Raw genomic sequence first — 9,971 nt, 5'->3', positions numbered from 1 at the left:
AAAAAAAGGGGAAAAACCTATTCTCAAATACAGCTGTTAATTGCATCGTGGCACTTGCAAGTGTTTTTCGTGCGAGAGTGCGAAACGATAAACGCGAGTGTGCTCGTGCCCGGAGTGCGCTGATTTGTGTGTCTGTGTGGTTACTCCGCCTGGCGAGCGATGCTTGCCTTTTTTCCCCGTCTTTACCCGGCAAAGGAATTGTTTTGCAGAAGGTGGGAGCAAACTGGCGGCATCCCACCGTAACACAAATTGCGGCAATTAATAAAGTAAATAAAGTATACGTCCATGGGCAAGGGCAAAAACAAAGTACTTCGAAATGTTGACGGTCGCATTCGTCTTTCTAAATTACAGTCGCAGTTACACCGTTAAGCCAACCGGCAATGCAATGTATGTGTTTTTGTTTTGGAAACATCATCAATGTGCGTTTAATAGATAATGTTATTGTCTATGATAACTCACAATAAGAACCTCTAAAATTCCCTTTGCATGGCGTTGCTTTTACTGTTCACTTATTCGTGCTGAAGATGGTTAAGTTTATCCCTTGTTGTTGTTGTAAAGTTACCGAGTCTGGAGTTTCACACAAGTGCCGTCTCGCTAAAACGATCAATTATATAAATTAAATTGTCAATAAAACGAGATGATTGTGGCAACATGAAGTAAAAAAAAAGGTCGGACTACGGCATTCGCAAGCTCAAGAGAAGAATAATAATGTACTATTCTGCTTTATACATTAATGTTAGCTTACATCTAAATTCAGTATTACTCCCATATGTAATATTAGGTGTGGGGGGGAAGAGAGATTTGTGAGCCAGAGTACACGCGGTTATGAACCTAGCAACCTAAATTGTTGACTGCTCCTCAGTAATTATGCTGGAGCAGTCAACACCTGATGACGGTTGCTTGTGTTGCTTCCGAAACGTCGTGATTTAATTGATTTTCTCTTTTTTACCTACGTGACTTTACCGAAAAAACCAAAGAGTATGGGATCCTTGCAGTCACGGAAACTTCAAATCTCGAACGTGAATTGTATTCGCCGTCGTGTCTAACGTTAGTGGCGAGTGATATGTTCATCAACTCGCGCTGATCCAGTAAGGTGAATTAGTCAATAAAAAAATCCCATAACTGACAGTTGTGGCTTGACATTATCATTTACAGCATGAATGCCAAATATGTACAGGTGCTGTTCAATTTATGTTGCAAATGTAATTATTAAAAAAAAATTAAATGTACAGTCCTTTGTCAATCTAGCCCACGATTAACCCCCCCCCCCCCATACGCCACGTTGGTTATGGGGATGCTTTAACCATAACCTCACCACGTTTTGTCAGTGCGGGTTAATGCAGGCGAGGGTTGCTCTGAATCACTTCATATATCACTCGCTGCCGATGTTAGCCGATAGGCCGGGGGACTCGTACCCCGGGCCGCCATGGTATTAGCCGAGTCTGCGAATTATCGTGCCATCAAATTTTTTTTTTCTTCTGGTTTAGGCGTCGAGCTCTCGGCAAGAGCCACCAATTTCACATCCGAGTGGTTGGATTACAGTTATGTTGGCATCACCCCCTGGAAAATTATTCTCCCTGTGGCGTTCTAGCAGAGCTCAGTGGTTTCTACTTTTGAGTGACCCACATGTTGAGAAGAAGAAGAAAAAGAGTATGATAATATTAAACTTTGATAACAAGAAACTCACTTTTGTGAATTTCTATGTCTCTGCAGAATGATTTGAAGGCTAAAAGTTACGTGAAATGGTGTGCAGCAGCGTATTGAAATAGGACATCGTAACAACTTTTTAGAGATGGACAAGACTTTGGCACAAATTACAATGTACCGCTTTCTCAAATGTCTGTTGAGCGAATGTTCTCCGAAGGGGACATCGGGCAAATGTAGCGTAATTGTGCGTAATTGACGCGATTACTATTGCTGTTCACGTACAGCATGTTTTTATATTGGAACACCTTGACCTTTTCAAACGAAATGCAACATACAACGTGATTACACTTGCGGGTAGATTGGTTGAGAAATATGCGAGATGTGAAATACCTTTCCGTAGATTTATAAGTCTGCAAAATAAAAAGTACGTAGGCCTTCACTCATGTGTTCTTAAGATGCGACCGCGCACATGAACGCCGCGACCCACCAGAAATCAATCTTCTCTCGTTCTTCACCAAGCACACGTCGTTGCCAAAATTGACGTAGTCGCAAACAAAACTTTGAAACTTCGATTCGCGCATCGTGTAGAGCTCGTCGAGAGGAACGGACTGCCGGCACCGTTCGCCTTCAACAGACATAAAATGACGTCGCAACGCAGTTCATGCGAGAGCCGGGGGCTTATGGGACCCCGGGGTCCCGCCACAAGGTTCATTTCACAATGCGTTGCTCGGTAGCAATGCAACCCACACACAGTTGAAGGATTCTGTATGTGATGGAATGTTTGCGTTACAATTATCTGCGAGAAACGTAAGTGGCAAAAAACACGAAATTATAACTTGCTTTTATGGGTCGGCGCGTATCTTGAGCTCGCAAAGCCGCGTAAATCATTAAGAGCAAAATTTAATTATAACGCCGAGTTAATGTGGCGAAGGGCAGCCGTTTATAGCCTTGAGTCGTACTGAGCGATGCGTGTCTCGAAATTTCGTAATAGCGCATTCTTTGTGACTGCGTTTCTCGCACGGTCCTCGGGCGATCATTAGTGGTTCGGAGAGACAGAAAGAAAAACAAAAAAACTCCCCCCAGAAAATGGCACTGTGTAATTTTCACGACAATATTCATCATTTCAAGTGCTCGGAGGAGATGCTAATGAATAAGGCATTATTGCCACACTGTTTCCTTCGCCATCCTGTGCCGTTGCATAATTTATACGGCACATGTGTAAAATGTTTTATTAAATAGTGCCTGCTGGAGATCCCGTGTATTGGGTAAATTGGCTTGTTTGATCTTGGGGGCCCGCTAAACACCCCCAGGAATTTTCAGCTTAATGGTTTTTGACAGCTAAACACACCCCGGATGCTTGAATAGCCGATGGTGGAATTTATGAGTTTCTGAATGACCTCCGCATTATGCCACCTCTTTTTCAATGTAAATTTTTTTTTATAATAAAGAGGAAAAAAATACCCCGTTCCCTACATTACATCCTAAAAAAATAATGTAATACCGTCACTAGATAAAATGAAATTTTCATCAATTTTATAGTAAAGAAGGCAATATTAGCCACATTGCTACCAAAGTTCGGTGCAATGAGCTGTTATAAAATCACAGACGCGAGCGTGAAGCCAACTTGACACAGATGTTGCAACTGAAGTGCGGTGGTACAGTGCAACAAAAAAACGCGGTACACAGTCTACGCTGGGTACACCACAAGGGCAGCCAGAATACAGAGGCTTTTTGGACAGAATAATTGCCTGATTGCCTGTACTTACTATAACAGACGAAATTACATTAAATTACAAGGTATGACAATACCGTAAAGGGTTTAGCTGACGCGACTTCTTCCCCCCCCGCCCACCCAAAAGCTTAAATGTCTTTTGTTGAAATCACAGCCTCAGCAGCCTATTTGTTAGCTGCCGCTTTGAATGCCTAATGGGCGGGGGGGAGGGGGACGATGTGTTTGGAAATACAAAAGGGTTTATAGGTACTGCCACGAGAAGCAAACAAAAAAAAGCACACGCAAGGTCCTAGAGAGACGTTCGCAAAAGACGTCTTCCTTTTAAATGCCACCTATTATTTCTCGCTCCAGAAATCATGCTGCGAGCAAGGGCTATGTTGCCCGCAACAACAACAACAACGACCACAGAAAAATCTGTAACGAGCCTTTGGGTTTGTCGCTGCTGCTGCTGCTGCTCACGCTGCCCGATGGGTTTCTAGGGATGCAAGTCACATGGGGTGTCCCCGTGGATGATCTGTCGGTAAATAAACCGCACGCAAAGGCGCTCTTCACCCCCCCGCCCGCCCGCCCCCGCGTGACGAAACCATCTGGCCGCACTCCTTCCACTCAGCGGTGGCAATGATACTCCTGCGAACGGGATCGCGAGCTCTCTTGGGCAGAATGATCACCGACTGTCGCAGTGCGACCTCCCCACACGCTCGCGCAAACACACACACACACGCAGACACACACACGCACACGCAGACACACACGCGCAGACACACACACATACGCAGACACACACACACGCAGAGACACACACACACGCAGACACACACACACGCGCAGACACACACACGCGCAGACACACACACGCAGACACACACACACGCGCAGACACACACACACACGCAGACACACACGCGCAGACACACACACACGCGCACACACACACACGCGCAGACACACACACGCAGACACACACACGCGCAGACACACACACACGCGCAGACACACACACGCGCAGACACACACACACGCAGACACACACACACGCGCAGACACACACACGCAGACACACACACACGCAGACACACACACACGCGCAGACACACACACGCGCAGACACACACACGCAGACACACACACACGCGCAGACACACACACACACGCAGACACACACGCGCAGACACACACACACGCGCACACACACACACGCGCAGACACACACACTCACACGCAGACACACACACACACGCAGACACACACACGCAGACACACACACGCGCAGACACACACACACGCGCAGACACACACACACGCAGACACACACACACACACGCAGACACGCACACGCAGACACACACACACGCAGACACACACGCAGACACACACGCAGACACACACACGCAGAGACACACACACACGCGCAGACACACACACACGCGCAGACACACACACGCGCAGACACACACACGCGCAGACACACGCGCAGTCACACACACACACACGGGGAGCGGAAGTGTAGCGGTTAGCGCGCTGCGCTATGAACCTGGCGACCCGGGTTCGATTCCTGCTCACGGCTAACACCAGTGACGATCATCTAACCGGTCCTGGGCCTCCTCTAGGTCGACTCAGCCTCAAATGAGTACCTGGTGCGGTGTGTAAACATCGCCACTGTGGAGACAAAGGCGGTCGGGCGTGGTGCTGGCCACCCACCCCCTCGTGTACCGTTCCGGCCTTCATAGGTGCTCGCTAACAGCACTTGCCCCTATAGTCTGTTAAGGCTATACGGGGGATATTTGTCTTTGTCTGCGTGAGCTGCGCTACGAACCCCGAGTTCGATTCCCGCTTATGGCTACCAACACCGGTGACGATTATATTATCCTGACCGGTCCTGGGCTTGCCCTAGGTCGACTCAGCCTCAAATAAGTACCTGGTGCAGTGTGTAAAGCATCGCCACTTCGGGAGTGGTGTTGGCCACCACACTTCTTCGTGTGCCGCTCTGGCCTTCATAGGGTGCTCGCTAACAGCACTTGCCCCAGACAGTTTGTTAAGGCTATAACGGGGGATCTTTTATCTTTGTTGAAAAGGGGGTGGGGGGGGGGCAGTGTCGTCTTCCCGTGCGAGATGATGTCTTTTGAGCTCTGGCGTTCCTTCGTGGGCCACAGCCGTGTTTCGTCACCCGCCTCGCCTCCTCCCCTCCTCCTCCTCCGCAGACGATTCACGCAAACGAATTTCAATTCTCTCTACCATCACGTCCGCGTAATGGAGCCGAAAATGTAATTTAAATTCACAACTCCCATCGCCCGACAACCCAACCCACCCCGCGACTGCCGCTGCCATCGTAGCAAGCCCGACTTGGTGGTGGTTCGTTGGTGGTGGTGGTTGTGGTTGGTTGGTGATGGTGGTGGTGCTTTTACAGTGAGAGTCTCTGGCGTGCCACTCCATGGCTGGCCACGTGACACTGACTGGGAAAAATGTTAACAATGAAAAATGTGATCGTTACCCGACTTAAAGAACACTGGGAATTGGGAGCACATAAAAGAGATGCATGGCTTAAGGCTCTCTAGCCATTTTTTTTCTCTCTCCTCTCACTGCTATGAAATGTTGGGAGACCAGAAAATTGGAAACTGTTTCTCGCTCCTGGGGTTTACGTGGCTGGCTAGCAAAGCTTTACCGCAATTGGAATGGTGCGGAGAGAGAGAGAGATTGAAGGAGAACAGATCGGAAAAGCCTTCATTGAGTGTTGCGGTCTACCTAAGGATATTGATTTTAACACAAACTGCCAGCGTATGCAGATGCACAGTGCTTCTCCTTAAGATCTCCCGTGGGATGCTTTAAGTGTTCTCATAATCTTCACAAATTACCATTACTGCACCGTTGGATAATGCACACCTTAATTGGTCTGTGATTATAAAAACAAACCATTAAGCTCTAATTCATATTCTGAACCACCACTCCACGTGCGCATGTTTTTTTATCGTATCGGACTTTTAATTCCTTAAACTGGGAATGCTTTGTTATATTATTTTGCGTGAATTAAAGGTAATGTGTTGCCGAGTGTCGTGCATCGCGCATGAAACATTCCGAGCAGTTATCTCTCCATTTAGGACAATACAGCGGAAAGAGTCCATGGACATTTACATATTGATCAGTTAAATAAGATTTCACACAGAACGTGTCTCATTTCAGGCTTACATCTAAGACATAATTGGAAAATCACCTTCTTGACCCTTTCCCGACGCCTTGTCTTTACAATTCGTCTGCCGCACATAAAAGGAAATAAACAAATAGATTTTTTCTTTTTTTTACAAGTCAACCACGGTCACAATTGCATTGATTGCACTGTGAGCTGGACTAACAGCGCACGTGGGCCTGCGTTTGGAAATCTTGGCACACGTGCCAGGATAAATCCTCGTGTAAGGAAGGAGTGAGAAGTGGGGCTTAACAGAGGGGCTCTTAACCCCCCCCCCCCGCCAGCTCTGTGTGCTTCACTTCTCTGCCTGGCCCATGCCGGTGAGCTGCAAAATGGGCTTTTAATAAGCAAGTCTCGCGGGAATTTGATTTGCATTCTTCCGCATTTTTATACAAGCAATTTGTTGCAAAGGGAATAGCGAGCGGCCCTTTTAAACTCAATCCATTACCTCTTATTATTAGCCGCTGCGACGGGAAGAATTTTATGAGTGTGGTAATTTGTGATAATTGGGATAAAGACTCGATGTTCATCAAACTGGAGCTGAAAACAAAATTTCTCAGCGGCTGCCAAGGTTGCATTTAATTGAGGGTACTCAATTTCTATTTCGAGATGCTGCTGCTGCTGCCGCCATCGCAGCGGTGTGATGGTTGCCACACTGGGCTCGCAATTCAGAGCACGCCGGCTCAATTCGATCTCCTGACAAGGCAGCTGACACAATGGGTTAATGTTTATTGAATCCCCCTAGTCTCTGTCCATCCGGTAAATAAAAAATAAAAGTTACAGCACAGCTGGTCGACCGGCAGGTCATGTGTGACGGGGTAAAGTATGGGTACGCCAACATCTTCCAACATGCCTGGCCAGCATAGAAGTGTAGGCCAGAGGTCGCAACCGAGTACCCGATACCCGTACCCTACCCGATACCCGGCTACCCGTACCCGGCCGGGTACGGGTAGGCCGTGAGTCACTGGTGAGTAGCCGTTTGTCACTCATTTCGGGTAGGGTACGGGTAGGGAACGGGTACCCGTACCTGGCCGGGTACGGGTACCCATTTGAGACCCTGGTGCGGCCGGGTACGGGTACGGGTAAGGAATCAAAACCCCTTTGCGACCTCTGGTGTAAGCCAAGAGAGGTACTTGAGGGGCTGTTGAGATCCCTGGTCATTCAACAGGCAGCGGTGTGAGCAAGGAACGGCAGGGCTGCACGTTCATCTCTTTGGTTCAGGTCTTCATCAGCTTTATAGCCACTGGGAAGTTTTCGTCAGGTTTACATGAAACACCTTTCCCTGGCACGCAGACATTACAATTATTGTATTTTACTGAGCCCTGTAATCATCATAATAATGATCTACAGCCCGTTAAAAATCCACCGCTGGATGAAGCCCTTCCCACACCGTGTGTCTGTTACGGAGCTTGTTTGACTTTACTTCACCACGCTGGTCAGTGAAGTTACCGATGTTTAGTCGTGGCTAGGAATTGAACATGGGCCGTCCGATTTAAAGCTTTCGCGACTGCAGGGATTCATCTTCTAGGTTCTTTCGGTAAAGTCACGTAGAATGGAAATAATAAAATAATAAAAATAAAACATAATTAAATAATTCTCACGACGTTTCGGCCACAACGCAAGTAGCCGTCCTCACGTGACTTTATCGAAAGAACCAAGATGATGGGCCGTCCGGTTCTTGGCGTCGTGCGTGCAATCAGTGGCCCACCTCTCGACTCAGTTAAAAATAAATTCCATCCATTCTCAATCCACCTTATTGATGAAGGCCTCTCTATGCAATGTCGGTCATGGGTTTTCACCATACTTACCCACGTGTGTCAGTAGAGGCTGGCAAAGTGAGAGCAGGGAAGAATCAGTCCTGATATCGCTCACCACTGATGTTAGCCGTCGCCTGGAATTGAACTCGGCTTGCAGGTTATGAGCGCAGCACGCTATCCACTGTATCACCAACATTTCACCCCTCTCCACCTAGGCTCACACAATACATGAATGTATAGAAAAAAACCTCACATATAGAGATGAATGGAGAAAAGATTAAAATAGCATTCATGATGCTGAAAGGATGAATGTATTTTCCTATCAGCTGTTTCGTCTACTGGAACCAGGCTTTGCCCTCTGTGGTTGTGACCCCAATAATTGTATAGTTTAGGTTCATTGTTAACTTACATAGACGGGTGGAATGCAATTTTGGCCTACTACTAGTCCAAAACCCACAGACTTTCAACCGATTTCAAATTCGCCTTTTTAATTCGAATGAGTGCCATTGATTTGGGGGACGAATGCGCTGTTTGTAAATTGAGGTTGCATGTGGTGGTGTAAAGTGTGGGTACATCTCTGAAAAAGAGCTGCCATAGCTCATCGCGTTCCTCCAGTCTAAATAAAGAGTCTGATGTTGTACTCTCACCTCTTCCCACAGACTTCTGACCAGCGTGGTAGAGTAGGCCAAACACCCTCCAGAGAGGGATCTCTATTTCTCCCTGCAGTGAGCTTGAGGCTGTTCCGTCAGCAGTGGTGCGAGCGAGCGCTTGCAGGGCTGCGTCTTCACCTTTACCCGCCTCCGTTTATAAGAAGGCAACTGAAGGCATTTAAGGCTCCTGCTATTTTCAGCGCCGCACGTGTGCAGGTGGTTGATTGAATAATTGCGATGCCATGGCAGCGGTTTTCAGCAGAGCTTACGACAACCAGACGGGTCGAAACGAACGCAACGGAGACTCCCAGGAGAGACCGGTGGGTGGGTGGGTGGGGGTCTTGTGTAGAGCCCGACGTTCTGGATTAGCGTATCTCGTCCCCACGTTGTAATTAATTAACCACCTGGCACGCCGTAAAGTGACGGTGTTAGAACAACGAGGGGTTTCGGAGTCTGCTGACCGTTCAAAAAAAGTGGACATCTCGATCTGTCCGGCAGCTTTATTTGAACGCCGGTGTTGGGGATGACTGACGCGCGATTCAGTTAATAAAGATGCAAAGGAGAGGGGAGAGTGCGGGGGGGGGATAAGATTGGATTTGAAGGTCAAGTTTCGCGAAGGGCGGGGGGGTGATTATGGATAGTTCAAGCGAGCTGCAGTGTACAGGACGCGTCCGGCACATGGCGCATTACGCGAACAAGAACATCAATTACGAAAGCGTACGTTCTCGCTGGGACGGAGACGAGAATTCGAACGGCGAGAGAGAGAGAGAAAGATCGTTGCCGTTTTTGCAGTGCGTGTGTCACGCATACAGTGGATTTGTTATAAGCCCTGACGGGTTTTTGTTGCAAGAAGAATTGAACTCGAAGGTGGCCTTGCCAGCAAGCCAATGTCTACCTGCACACACGTGATACATTACTACGGTATGTTTTGCATCGTGTGTTGTTGTACATGTCACGCACTTGTGCTGCGTCTCTAATTGCAGACTGTCGGTCTTCGAACTTTACAT

The sequence above is a fragment of the Lethenteron reissneri genome, chromosome 11 (assembly GCF_015708825.2).
Source record: "Lethenteron reissneri isolate LAM-NWPU_2019-01 chromosome 11, ASM1570882v1, whole genome shotgun sequence".
Classification (NCBI taxonomy): Eukaryota; Metazoa; Chordata; class Hyperoartia; order Petromyzontiformes; family Petromyzontidae; genus Lethenteron; species Lethenteron reissneri.
This window is presented reverse-complemented; position numbering follows the sequence as displayed.